Source organism: Chiloscyllium punctatum, unplaced genomic scaffold (genome assembly GCF_047496795.1).
Source record: "Chiloscyllium punctatum isolate Juve2018m unplaced genomic scaffold, sChiPun1.3 scaffold_427, whole genome shotgun sequence".
Lineage (NCBI taxonomy): Eukaryota > Metazoa > Chordata > Chondrichthyes > Orectolobiformes > Hemiscylliidae > Chiloscyllium > Chiloscyllium punctatum.
The window spans coordinates 10,597-23,899 of record NW_027310161.1 but is presented as its reverse complement, the minus strand read 5'-3'; the positions used below and the strand labels follow the sequence as shown (position 1 = coordinate 23,899).

Below are 13,303 nucleotides of genomic sequence, written 5' to 3'. Positions count from 1 at the left end.
CGACAGAGAGGTTACAGAATGACATCGCATCCATTTGGTTTTCTTGAAATCACTGAGGAGCAGGAAAATATAAACGGCGAAGTCGAGTGGGGAAGTCAGGCAGTTGCAGCTCTGGAGAAACTCCTTCTTTGTGACTCACTCAGCAACCAGACACGTGAAGGTGACTCAGAGGCGTGAGAGCTCTTCACATCGAGAACAGAAAGCAATCAAGGGCAGTTAGCACCTCTTCCGGAGTGGGGGTGGGGTGAGGTAATTACCTTTTGACTTTGTTACTATGTTGAGAAACTGCCTTTTAGATTGAGGTGAACAGAAAATGCATTTCTAATAAGCACCATGGAATTGAGCAAAATTTATTGAGTCGCTTCTCGTCGATTCCCACACAGGTTTCCAACTCAGTAGCTATCCATGTGGCTGATGTCCAGGAGTGAACATCTCTGCAGCAAATTGCACGGTTAGGGTAAAAGGCAAGGAAAGTGGCATCTAGAACTGGCTCCGAGGTCAGAGCATCCTCACGATGTGATCTGTCGCTCTCGAATAGGAATGCGACCTCCGGTTTTAGGGTGGAGTACATTGTTTGGGACTCTTTTTCTGCAAAACAGACACAGTGACTGAAATTACGCTGCACGGTATGATGTGGAACACGGCTTTGTGCATTTTCCCTGTAGTCCGGTGTGCTTCATGTTCCGCGTAAACGTGAAACTTGCCCTGTTTCAAGCAATGGGTGAAATCATTTAGCAAAGCAAGAATCGAAATTGCAGTAATGTCAAGCAGCTCGTGGTTATTTGACCAAATCATAACCGAACATATATTCTCACAGATACATTTGGAGCTGAAAGGAGTCTGAGAAGATAGACTCAGCTTACCATTGATTTTTGTCTGGATTGATGGGCTCTCATTATCTGCTGCGAAATTGATATTGTAGACGGGCACATCCCAGCAGCTGTGCGAGTCGGAGAGGGATCATGGAACCATTTTCATGTGACTTGGCATCTGTTGTTATGCAGGAGAGCACAGTTGGAAACGCAAGAAAATGGTGCGCGCGGCCGGCTGGTAGTGTGGCCGAGCGGTCTAAGGCGCTGGATCCAGGTTCCAGTCTCGAAAGGGGCGTGGGTTCGAATCCCACCACTGCCATTTCTGCAGATCAACTCCAACGCTGCAGCTTTTTTGTTAAAATGCTGTTTCTGTCCCCACTGTATTGATGTTGAAAACAAAAGTAAAATGGCTTGGCTTCCCGGGGAATTAACTGTGGTGTGGGATAGTGCCGAATATTTCAAAGTGTCTCTGTCTGTCATGATCGTGTTCGCCTCCCGCGCAGAAAATCGCAAGCAGCTGTGCTGTTCCAGGCAAGTTGAGCTTGTCCTGGAACCGAATGGAGACCGGTATTTCATCGCTGTTGTGAAACAAAGTCCTGGGGTGACTCGACTCGTCGTTATTTGGTTTTTCGGCCAATGGGAAAATCGTTCCAACGAATTTCGATGTGATATGTTGTTGAATTTCTCCCATTTCCTTCGTTTCCGTCCTGGAGACATCGGAAGGGAAAGGTAATCTAATCGAGACTGTGATTGGTGAAATTCACTTTTTATGGCCCATTCTTATTAGGTTCTTTCTTTCTCTCTTTTCAGTATTGTCTGGGAAGTGGTGGTTCCCTAAGGCTGCAGTATGTGTGAAAGAGTAGTTTGGAATTGTCCTGTTGTTAGTTGTGAGATTACTTTATAAATCATGCCCTCGGACTGTCTCACATTTAGCATTCATGCATCTCTGTGTCTGAAAATGCATTAGGTATGCCAGCTTTGTTTGTGTTCCGTGTTAAATGCTTTCTGTTTTGCGATTCGCTCAATACTTTACGAGTTAACAGCGTTTCTGAGGAAACTTCCAGCTGCAAAAGTCCTTAACTGAGGATCTGGGAAAATTTCACAGAGTATGGTCAGTCGGAGCAAAAGTAAGGAAGTCGTTCCTTTCTGCAGTGTTTCGCAAAACTACCTTTCCCGTGAGCATCGAACACAGTAAAGGATTGTGCCACAGACTGCGACGGCAAGCTCCGCTAAAAAGTAATCCTTTAAAGCAGGTGTAAGCAACACAACGTTTTTGGGGGACACCGCGTGGAAACAGATACTTCGGTGTATCTCGTCCATGCTCAGCACATAGCCAAATATAAACAAGTCCGGTTCCCCAGTATTTGGCCCCAAACCCTCTCAACCCATCCTATCCAGAAACTCATGCAATTTTCTGAGCCTCCTCCGCTTCCTCTGGGAGCTCATTCCATACACGCACAACCTTCTGTGTGGGAAATGTGCCTCAGGTCCTTTGTCAATTTCAGCCCACTCACCTTAAACCTATGCTCTCGAGTTTTCAACTCACCCCAACTTGGGTAAAACACGTAAATACTCAGTTTCCAACCCTTCCATTAGATCATGTCGCAGTCGTTACGCTGCAGGGAAAGTCGTCCCAGCCTAGTCCACCTCGCCCTACGGTCCAAACATTGACCACATCCTTGTCTATATTTTATCATCAATTTCACGTGTCTTTTTTTATGTTTTGAAGATGTCAATTACGCTGGACAACAACGAGCTATTGGAAACAGAAAGGTGAAACCAAGAATGGCTTCAACTTTCAGTGCTGGATGCCCCTGAGCTGCCGAACGGGCGGCAGCGGCTTGTTTCTGTAGTGTAGTGGTCATCACGTTCGCCTCACACGCGAAAGGTCCCCAGTTCGAAACTGGGCAGAAACTGCTTTGTTGTTCATCGGCAGCCTTTTACATGGACAAGAACGGTGCTTTCTTGCTTGCTTTCCCATCTGCAAACCTGCCTTCGAAGTTGCTTGAACAAATCTGCTCGCGTAGTGAAATGTAATGCAATTCCATTTAATGACTGTGCAAAGAATTGTAAAGTTTTTATCCAAACTGGTTCTGATCATATGCAATTCTGTTTGAGAGTGTAGTTACCCCCTTCTGATTCTTCTACGAAAAGCAGTACCGCATTTGCATTCCTTGCGCAGGCGGCCCGGTTCAAAGACAGGGAAGAAGCTGATGCGCTGGTGTCACAGTGCACCACGGATTCCTGAACTTGTCTGTCTTTCAAATGTACCCCAAAGGCGTCTGTGAAAGGCCTCGTTTGGAAGCTGTCTGTCGTTATTCAACGTACGAGAATTGGGACCAGAGGTCCTGAATCATGTTTTGGAGCAGTTCGCACTTGAGTGGCTCTTTCAATCAGCAACAGCAATGAAAGAAATTACACTCTCAGAGGAACCTCTGGACCTGTGCTTTCATGGTGTCGCTAGTATTAAGGTGCGCCCCGAGACCTAAGCCACGTTGGAACTGAAACGGAGGAATCGACAGAGAGGTTACAGAATGACATCGCATCCATTTGGTTTTCTTGAAATCACTGAGGAGCAGGAAAATATAAACGGCGAAGTCGAGTGGGGAAGTCAGGCAGTTGCAGCTCTGGAGAAACTCCTTCTTTGTGACTCACTCAGCAACCAGACACGTGAAGGTGACTCAGAGGCGTGAGAGCTCTTCACATCGAGAACAGAAAGCAATCAAGGGCAGTTAGCACCTCTTCCGGAGTGGGGGTGGGGTGAGGTAATTACCTTTTGACTTTGTTACTATGTTGAGAAACTGCCTTTTAGATTGAGGTGAACAGAAAATGCATTTCTAATAAGCACCATGGAATTGAGCAAAATTTATTGAGTCGCTTCTCGTCGATTCCCACACAGGTTTCCAACTCAGTAGCTATCCATGTGGCTGATGTCCAGGAGTGAACATCTCTGCAGCAAATTGCACGGTTAGGGTAAAAGGCAAGGAAAGTGGCATCTCGAACTGGCTCCGAGGTCAGAGCATCCTCACGATGTGATCTGTCGCTCTCGAATAGGAATGCGACCTCCGGTTTTAGGGTGGAGAACATTGTTTGGGACTCTTTTTCTGCAAAACAGACACAGTGACTGAAATTACGCTGCACGGTATGATGTGGAACACGGCTTTGTGCATTTTCCCTGTAGTCCGGTGTGCTTCATGTTCCGCGTAAACGTGAAACTTGCCCTGTTTCAAGCAATGGGTGAAATCATTTAGCAAAGCAAGAATCGAAATTGCAGTAATGTCAAGCAGCTCGTGGTTATTTGACCAAATCATAACCGAACATATATTCTCACAGATACATTTGGAGCTGAAAGGAGTCTGAGAAGATAGACTCAGCTTACCATTGATTTTTGTCTGGATTGATGGGCTCTCATTATCTGCTGCGAAATTGATATTGTAGACGGGCACATCCCAGCAGCTGTGCGAGTCGGAGAGGGATCATGGAACCATTTTCATGTGACTTGGCATCTGTTGTTATGCAGGAGAGCACAGTTGGAAACGCAAGAAAATGGTGCGCGCGGCCGGCTGGTAGTGTGGCCGAGCGGTCTAAGGCGCTGGATCCAGGTTCCAGTCTCGAAAGGGGCGTGGGTTCGAATCCCACCACTGCCATTTCTGCAGATCAACTCCAACGCTGCAGCTTTTTTGTTAAAATGCTGTTTCTGTCCCCACTGTATTGATGTTGAAAACAAAAGTAAAATGGCTTTGCTTCCCGGGGAATTAACTGTGGTGTGGGATAGTGCCGAATATTTCAAAGTGTCTCTGTCTGTCATGATCGTGTTCGCCTCCCGCGCAGAAAATCGCAAGCAGCTGTGCTGTTCCAGGCAAGTTGAGCTTGTACTGGAACCGAATGGAGACCGGTATTTCATCGCTGTTGTGAAACAAAGTCCTGGGGTGACTCGACTCGTCGTTATTTGGTTTTTCGGCCAATGGGAAAATCGTTCCAACGAATTTCGATGTGATATGTTGTTGAATTTCTCCCATTTCCTTCGTTTCCGTCCTGGAGACATCGGAAGGGAAAGGTAATCTAATCGAGACTGTGATTGGTGAAATTCACTTTTTATGGCCCATTCTTATTAGGTTCTTTCTTTCTCTCTTTTCAGTATTGTCTGGGAAGTGGTGGTTCCCTAAGGCTGCAGTATGTGTGAAAGAGTAGTTTGGAATTGTCCTGTTGTTAGTTGTGAGATTACTTTATAAATCATGCCCTCGGACTGTCTCACATTTAGCATTCATGCATCTCTGTGTCTGAAAATGCATTAGGTATGCCAGCTTTGTTTGTGTTCCTTGTTAAATGCTTTCTGTTTTGCGATTCGCTCAATACTTTACGAGTTAACAGCGTTTCTGAGGAAACTTCCAGCTGCAAAAGTCCTTAACTGAGGATCTCGGAAAATTTCACATAGTATGGTCAGTCGGAGCAAAAGTAAGGAAGTCGTTCCTTTCTGCAGTGTTTCGCATTACTACCTTTCCCGTGAGCATCGAACACAGTAAAGGATTGTGCCACAGACTGCGACGGCAAGCTCCGCTAAAAAGTAATCCTTTAAAGCAGGTGTAAGCAACACAACGTTTTTGGGGGACACCGCGTGGAAACAGATACTTCGGTGTATCTCGTCCATGCTCAGCACATAGCCAAATATAAACAAGTCCGGTTCCCCAGTATTTGGCCCCAAACCCTCTCAACCCATCCTATCCAGAAACTCATGCAATTTTCTGAGCCTCCTCCGCTTCCTCTGGGAGCTCATTCCATACACGCACAACCTTCTGTGTGGGAAATGTGCCTCAGGTCCTTTGTCAATTTCAGCCCACTCACCTTAAACCTATGCTCTCGAGTTTTCAACTCACCCCAACTTGGGTAAAACACGTAAATACTCAGTTTCCAACCCTTCCATTAGATCATGTCGCAGTCGTTACGCTGCAGGGAAAGTCGTCCCAGCCTAGTCCACCTCGCCCTACGGTCCAAACATTGACCACATCCTTGTCTATATTTTATCATCAATTTCACGTGTCTTTTTTTTATGTTTTGAAGATGTCAATTACGCTGGACAACAACGAGCTATTGGAAACAGAAAGGTGAAACCAAGAATGGCTTCAACTTTCAGTGCTGGATGCCCCTGAGCTGCCGGACGGGCGGCAGCGGCTTGTTTCTGTAGTGTAGTGGTCATCACGTTCTTCTCACACGCGAAAGGTCCCCAGTTCGAAACCGATCAGAAACTGCTTTGTTGTTCATCGGCAGCCTTTTACATGGACAAGAACGGTGCTTTCTTGCTTGCTTTCCCATCTGCAAACCTGCCTTCGAAGTTGCTTGAACAAATCTGCTCGCGTCGTGAAATGTAATGCAATTCCATTTAATGACTGTGCAAAGAATTGTAAAGTTTTTATCCAAACTGGTTCTGATCATATGCCATTCTGTTTGAGAGTGTAGTTACCCCCTTCTGATTCTTCTACGAAAAGCAGTACCGCATTTGCATTCCTTGCGCAGGCGGCTCGGTTCAAAGACAGGGAAGAAGCTGATGCGCTGGTGTCACAGTGCACCACGGATTCCTGAACTTGTCTGTCTGTTAAATGTACCCCAAAGGCGTCTCTGAAAGGCCTCGTTTGGAAGCTGTCTGTCGTTATTCAACGTACGAGAATTGGCACCAGAGGTCCTGAATCATGTTTTGGAGCAGTTCGCACTTGAGTGGCTCTTTCAATCAGCAACAGCAATGAAAGAAATTACACTCTCAGAGGAACCTCTGGACCTGTGCTTTCATGGTGTCGCTAGTATTAAGGTGCGCCCCGAGACCTAAGCCACGTTGGAACTGAAACGGAGGAATCGACAGAGAGGTTACAGAATGACATCGCATCCATTTGGTTTTCTTGAAATCACTGAGGAGCAGGAAAATGTAAACGGCGAAGTCGAGTGGGGAAGTCAGGCAGTTGCAGCTCTGGAGAAACTCCTTCTTTGTGACTCACTCAGCAACCAGACACGTGAAGGTGACTCAGAGGCGTGAGAGCTCTTCACATCGAGAACAAAAAGCAATCAAGGGCAGTTAGCACCTCTTCCGGAGTGGGGGTGGGGTGAGGTAATTACCTTTTGACTTTGTTACTATGTTGAGAAACTGCCTTTTAGATTGAGGTGAACAGAAAATGCATTTCTAATAAGCACCATGGAATTGAGCAAAATTTATTGAGTCGCTTCTCGTCGATTCCCACACAGGTTTCCGACTCAGTTGCTATCCATGTGGCTGATGTCCAGGAGTGAACATCTCTGCAGCAAATTGCACGGTTAGGGTAAAAGGCAAGGAAAGTGGCATCTAGAACTGGCTCCGAGGTCAGAGCATCCTCACGATGTGATCTGTCGCTCTCGAATAGGAATGCGACCTCCGGTTTTAGGGTGGAGTACATTGTTTGGGACTCTTTTTCTGCAAAACAGACACAGTGACTGAAATTACGCTGCACGGTATGATGTGGAACACGGCTTTGTGCATTTTCCCTGTAGTCCGGTGTGCTTCATGTTCCGCGTAAACGTGAAACTTGCCCTGTTTCAAGCAATGGGTGAAATCATTTAGCAAAGCAAGAATCGAAATTGCAGTAATGTCAAGCAGCTCGTGGTTATTTGACCAAATCATAACCGAACATATATTCTCACAGATACATTTGGAGCTGAAAGGAGTCTGAGAAGATAGACTCAGCTTACCATTGATTTTTGTCTGGATTGATGGGCTCTCATTATCTGCTGCGAAATTGATATTGTAGACGGGCACATCCCAGCAGCTGTGCGAGTCGGAGAGGGATCATGGAACCATTTTCATGTGACTTGGCATCTGTTGTTATGCAGGAGAGCACAGTTGGAAACGCAAGAAAATGGTGCGCGCGGCCGGCTGGTAGTGTGGCCGAGCGGTCTAAGGCGCTGGATCCAGGTTCCAGTCTCGAAAGGGGCGTGGGTTCGAATCCCACCACTGCCATTTCTGCAGATCAACTCCAACGCTGCAGCTTTTTTGTTAAAATGCTGTTTCTGTCCCCACTGTATTGATGTTGAAAACAAAAGTAAAATGGCTTTGCTTCCCGGGGAATTAACTGTGGTGTGGGATAGTGCCGAATATTTCAAAGTGTCTCTGTCTGTCATGATCGTGTTCGCCTCCCGCGCAGAAAATCGCAAGCAGCTGTGCTCTTCCAGGCAAGTTGAGCTTGTCCTGGAACCGAATGGAGACCGGTATTTCATCGCTGTTGTGAAACAAAGTCCTGGGGTGACTCGACTCGTCGTTATTTGGTTTTTCGGCCAATGGGAAAATCGTTCCAACGAATTTCGATGTGATATGTTGTTGAATTTCTCCCATTTCCTTCGTTTCCGTCCTGGAGACATCGGAAGGGAAAGGTAATCTAATCGAGACTGTGATTGGTGAAATTCACTTTTTATGGCCCATTCTTATTAGGTTCTTTCTTTCTCTCTTTTCAGTATTGTCTGGGAAGTGGTGGTTCCCTAAGGCTGCAGTATGTGTGAAAGAGTAGTTTGGAATTGTCCTGTTGTTAGTTGTGAGATTACTTTATAAATCATGCCCTCGGACTGTCTCACATTTAGCATTCATGCATCTCTGTGTCTGAAAATGCATTAGGTATGCCAGCTTTGTTTGTGTTCCGTGTCAAATGCTTTCTGTTTTGCGATTCGCTCAATACTTTACGAGTTAACAGCGTTTCTGAGGAAACTTCCAGCTGCAAAAGTCCTTAACTGAGGATCTGGGAAAATTTCACAGAGTATGGTCAGTCGGAGCAAAAGTAAGGAAGTCGTTCCTTTCTGCAGTGTTTCGCAATACTACCTTTCCCGTGAGCATCGAACACAGTAAAGGATTGTGCCACAGACTGCGACGGCAAGCTCCGCTAAAAAGTAATCATTTAAAGCAGGTGTGAGCAACACAACGTTTTTGGGGGACACCGCGTGGAAACAGATACTTCGGTGTATCTCGTCCATGCTCAGCACATAGCCAAATATAAACAAGTCCGGTTCCCCAGTATTTGGCCTCAAACTCTCTAAACCCATGCCATGTTGTGTGCCATTGATTTCATTGACATTGAGATATTTTGCTTATACAGGAAGGGATTCATAATCGCGTAAAGTTCGTAATTAAAGTCATATTTTCTTTTTTAAAATTATGAGAATTCCTTTGTGAAACAGTGATTTAGAGATGCCGGAGTTGGACTGGGGTGAGGAAAGTTAAAAATCACGTGACACTATGTTATAGTCCAACAGGTTTATTGGGAAGCCCTAACTTTCAAGGTGATGCCTCTTCATCGGGCGACCTTCATCTCTTCATCCGCTCGGACTAGAGAATAAGGATTGGTGTACGTGAGGAGTTGAACTGCACCATAATGATGTGTTAAATGTTTATTGAAACTCTTCTGCAGAATTAAGTTCACAGAATAAACAATATTTGAACATTCTTGAGCTGACTAGAAGTAAAATCCTGTTGCCCACCATATGAATAATACCCGAATGTATTTTGATTTAATAAAATGAATTTCATTACTTAGATACTTTAAAATTTTAAAAACTGCAGTGTCCTCAAATCTAAAATTTGGATATAATGTAATATGATACATAATGTTATTAATGACCTGAAAATAATAAATTGCAGATTAAGAGATTATTGGAATGAACAACAGACAGAAGCAGATCCAAAACTGGATTGAAAATCAATTCAAACTCTGCTTAGATATATTCTAATCACCATTCCAAGCTGCTCTGGCATATCTCTGTTGGAGAAGGGAACCGAACCCACACCTCCTAGTCTCATAAGAGTGACACTACTAGAGATCCACAAGTGTCTTTCATTATGTTCCTAACAAGGAAGGGTGGGATTATAATCAATTGTGATGACTCAAATGAAAACTAATCAATATTCATTCCGATAATTGGGCTGGGAATTAATTAGACTGTTTCTGTGTGTAATGGACTGAGAATGAAATAATAATTCCCAATAATGATGGTACTAAGCAGAAATGCACTTACTTAAAAATTAAAATCATGACAATTGAAAGAAAGATAAATGCACATATCATGCGCTTATTGTAAATTCATGAAAAATATGACTGCGGAATGTGTTTAAAGCCGTTTTTCTTATAATGAAACGATAGCTAGAATGCTTAGCAGCAGGATGTAATCGCAAAAAAAACATTCAATGTGACTATTCAGCTGCAGGCAGCTCCCCTTCCTTACACATATGTATAACTTCCAACAATTCAAAATTTACTCTGATAAAGAAAAGAACATACGCATGTAAATTCTTTTTTCTTGTTGACAAAAAAGTCACAAATTTGAATTTTTTTTAGCTTTAAAGTATTTAACTATTCCTGTGATCAGAAATACAATAAATCTTCATGTTGAAGAAAAATATGATCAAATCAATTCAAATCAAAATAAATATCGATATTCACAACAATTGGGAGAGTAGACACAACAATATCTTTCCATGTACTGAGCCATAATTCCACTTTTATACCCCTTACTGGAATGATCAATTATTAGATATTAGCAATAACTAAATTATTAATATGCTGTCAGTGAACTGAATATTAATGAGAAATCTCATATTGCTGTTTGAAAGAGCAATGTGTCGATATAAACAGTAATTCTTAGTGAAATGCCTTAGACATCTCTTAATCAATGAGGCTATGTATACTTTGATTGTTGAAACGAGTAGCATTCAGTTACTTATAAAGAGCATTGGATGGAAATCACTGCTTTTTGGTGCAGAGCTGAAAGATTTTGTTATTGTAGTATTGGCAGTAAGAAATAATGGATTAAATTATGATGTGCATATCACCTTACTGAATATTTTCAAGTTTTCTAAAAGGCTTCTGGTCCAATCTTCAGTTTAACAAGGGGAAGTTTGGGTCAGAACATCAGTAACTGCAAACAATTTCGACACATCTCCATCAAAGTTATTAATCTGATAATTCAGAACAAATATCAAAAACTTACCTCTGTAAATTTAGTTGACTATATTTTTAGATTGTAGTCAAGTTCGTTCTCTACTTATTTCCTTCCTATTTCTGACACCATTGGCTAAATATGGATTAGATTAAATGTCATATGAGTTAGACGTTCGTTTTCTCTCACAGATCCGTGCAGCACAGGAATTGGTTATTTGGCCCATAACGTTGTGCTGAACATAATGCTAAAGAAACTCATCCCTTCTGCCAACTCTTGGTCCATATCCTTCCAAATTATCGAAATGAACATTAAAGAGCCTTAATGTATCTGCTTCCACCACCAACCATGGAAGTTCATTCCAGACACCTACCACTCCCTGTGTAAAAACAAATTGCCCGTTACATGCCCCTTGAACTTTCCCCCTAACCTTAAATGCATGTCACATAGTTTTTGATGCTTCAACTATGGGAAAAACTTTCTGACCGTCAACCCTATCTACGTATCTCATGATTGTAGAGACTTCCATCAAGTCTTCCCCCAGTCTCCGCCACTCCACAAAAAAGCAATCTGAGTTTTTTCTCGCCTCTCTGAATCCAGGCAGCATCCTGGTAAACGCCCTCTGTACCCTCTCCAAATCCTCCATCCCTGTCCTGTAATGTGGAGAACAAAAGTGAATAAAATACTTCAAGTATGCCTTAACCAGTCTTATAAATTTACAACATGGCTTCCTGACACTTGTAACCAGTTCTCTGACCAATACAGGCAAGCATACCATTTGCCTTCCTAACCACTTTCAGGGAGCCATGGTCTTGAACACCAAGATCCCTTTCAATAATAAAGCTGTTAGGGTCCTGCTATTAACTATCTACTTTTCCTTAACATTTGAGCTTCCAAAGTGAAACACCTCACACTTGTATGGATTAAACTTCACCTTTAATTACTCTGCCCATATCTGCAATTTATCTTTTTCCTGCTGCATTATATGACAACCCTCTACATTGTCCCCAACTGCACTGAACTTATTAACTCCCCCAATTCGATTATAATCCATTTCACTTCTATATAATTGTATCACAAACAGAAGGGTTCCAGTACAGGTACCTGTGGAAAAAAGACAGGTAATGAGGGAAATGCAGAATTCTTGACGAAATGAGGTTTTTTTTCAATGACAGAACAATTCTGATGAATAATCTTCTAAGGTGTGATTTTTGTTTTTAAATTAACCCAATGTTTTAATTCTCAGTTTACTGATCTTAATGAATATCCAGTACAAACTGCTTTGTTAATATTTAATCATTTTAAGTGTTGAGTTCTAACGTTAATTATTGTTTAATTGTTATTTCAATTCTCACACCATCAGGAGATTCACATTTTAGTTGAATCCATTATTTCTTAGTGCCAGTATCATAATGAAATATTAACATTCTTTTCAGGTCAACTCACCTGCAATCAACCAAAGTTTTCTCATCCAACATCTAACTATCTCATTCTCTTTCATTTGAGTTCTCATATTAATGGAAGGATCATTAAACAGTCTTATCAATTAAGAGATGGCTAACTATTTTTCATATAAATATTTCATTTTTTTCCAACATATTGCACAATTACATTGCAAAAAGAGTTTTCTTATCATTATTAAATTTGTTATCAGCCATTTTAAAACTAATTATGGACAATATCTAACCGGCAAACATTGTTGAAATCCAATATCTCCAGCTGTCGATGTGGAGCTATGGCTCAATACATCAACTGACGTAAACAATATTGCACTCTGCAATCTCTTAATCTTAGCAAAAATAATTTTAAGTGTTTACGCTTAGATGGATTGAATTGGTTGTGAGCAAAAATGCAGACTGAAGAAAGGTCACTGGCCCAAAGTTTTCACACTGATTTCTCCCCACAGATGCTGCCAGACCTGCTGAGTTATTTTCCAGCAATTACTGATTTTGCTTGTGATTTCCAGCATCCACAGTTTTGTTTACATTCTTGTATTGATTATATTTCACTTCAATTCTAACATTTCTATATATCTGATTATGACAATAAGAGCTAAATATTTTTCATGTTAAACATGATTTAAATTTTCCGAGTTTCTTGTTTAAATAAACCAGAATTAACAAATGTTTGCTCTATGCTATAACAATAAATCTTGAATTCTTAGCAATCACAATTTTTTGAAAATGAGGAAAGTTATCTTTCGCTGAATAGTCACATTGAAAGACTAATGCTTTATTTCCATTTCATGTGCATTACAAAGCGTGTTAATTTTTATTTATGCAGATGAGTAACTGCTTCAAACATATTGACTTACTTGATTATCATGAGATCTATGTTTATTTAAGATCATTGTTGCTTCGTTCCTTCATTATTAGAAATAACTAATTCTTTTTATCGATCCATTACACTCTGGAACTGTCTAATACAAGCCTAGACCAATTATAACAATAAATATCTCAGTAGTTTTCCCTGTGAATAAACACAGTAAGTATGTGATTATAGTCCTGCCCTTCCTGCAAGGGAATATTATGGAGGACTCCGGTAATGTCTGTACT

General features: G+C 42.0%; 4 non-coding genes across 4 annotated transcripts; all 4 read left to right on the top strand.

The window, feature by feature from the left end:
- Positions 1-1,049: 1,049 nt before the first annotated feature.
- trnal-cag (transfer RNA leucine (anticodon CAG)) lies at positions 1,050-1,131 on the top strand. Its single transcript has one exon. It is a non-coding gene; the product is annotated as a tRNA-Leu (tRNA).
- A 1,524-nt stretch (positions 1,132-2,655) lies between these two features.
- trnav-cac (transfer RNA valine (anticodon CAC)) lies at positions 2,656-2,728 on the top strand. Its single transcript has one exon. It is a non-coding gene; the product is annotated as a tRNA-Val (tRNA).
- Positions 2,729-4,377: 1,649 nt separating this feature from the next.
- trnal-cag (transfer RNA leucine (anticodon CAG)) lies at positions 4,378-4,459 on the top strand. Its single transcript has one exon. It is a non-coding gene; the product is annotated as a tRNA-Leu (tRNA).
- Positions 4,460-7,706: 3,247 nt separating this feature from the next.
- trnal-cag (transfer RNA leucine (anticodon CAG)) lies at positions 7,707-7,788 on the top strand. Its single transcript has one exon. It is a non-coding gene; the product is annotated as a tRNA-Leu (tRNA).
- Positions 7,789-13,303: the final 5,515 nt, after the last annotated feature.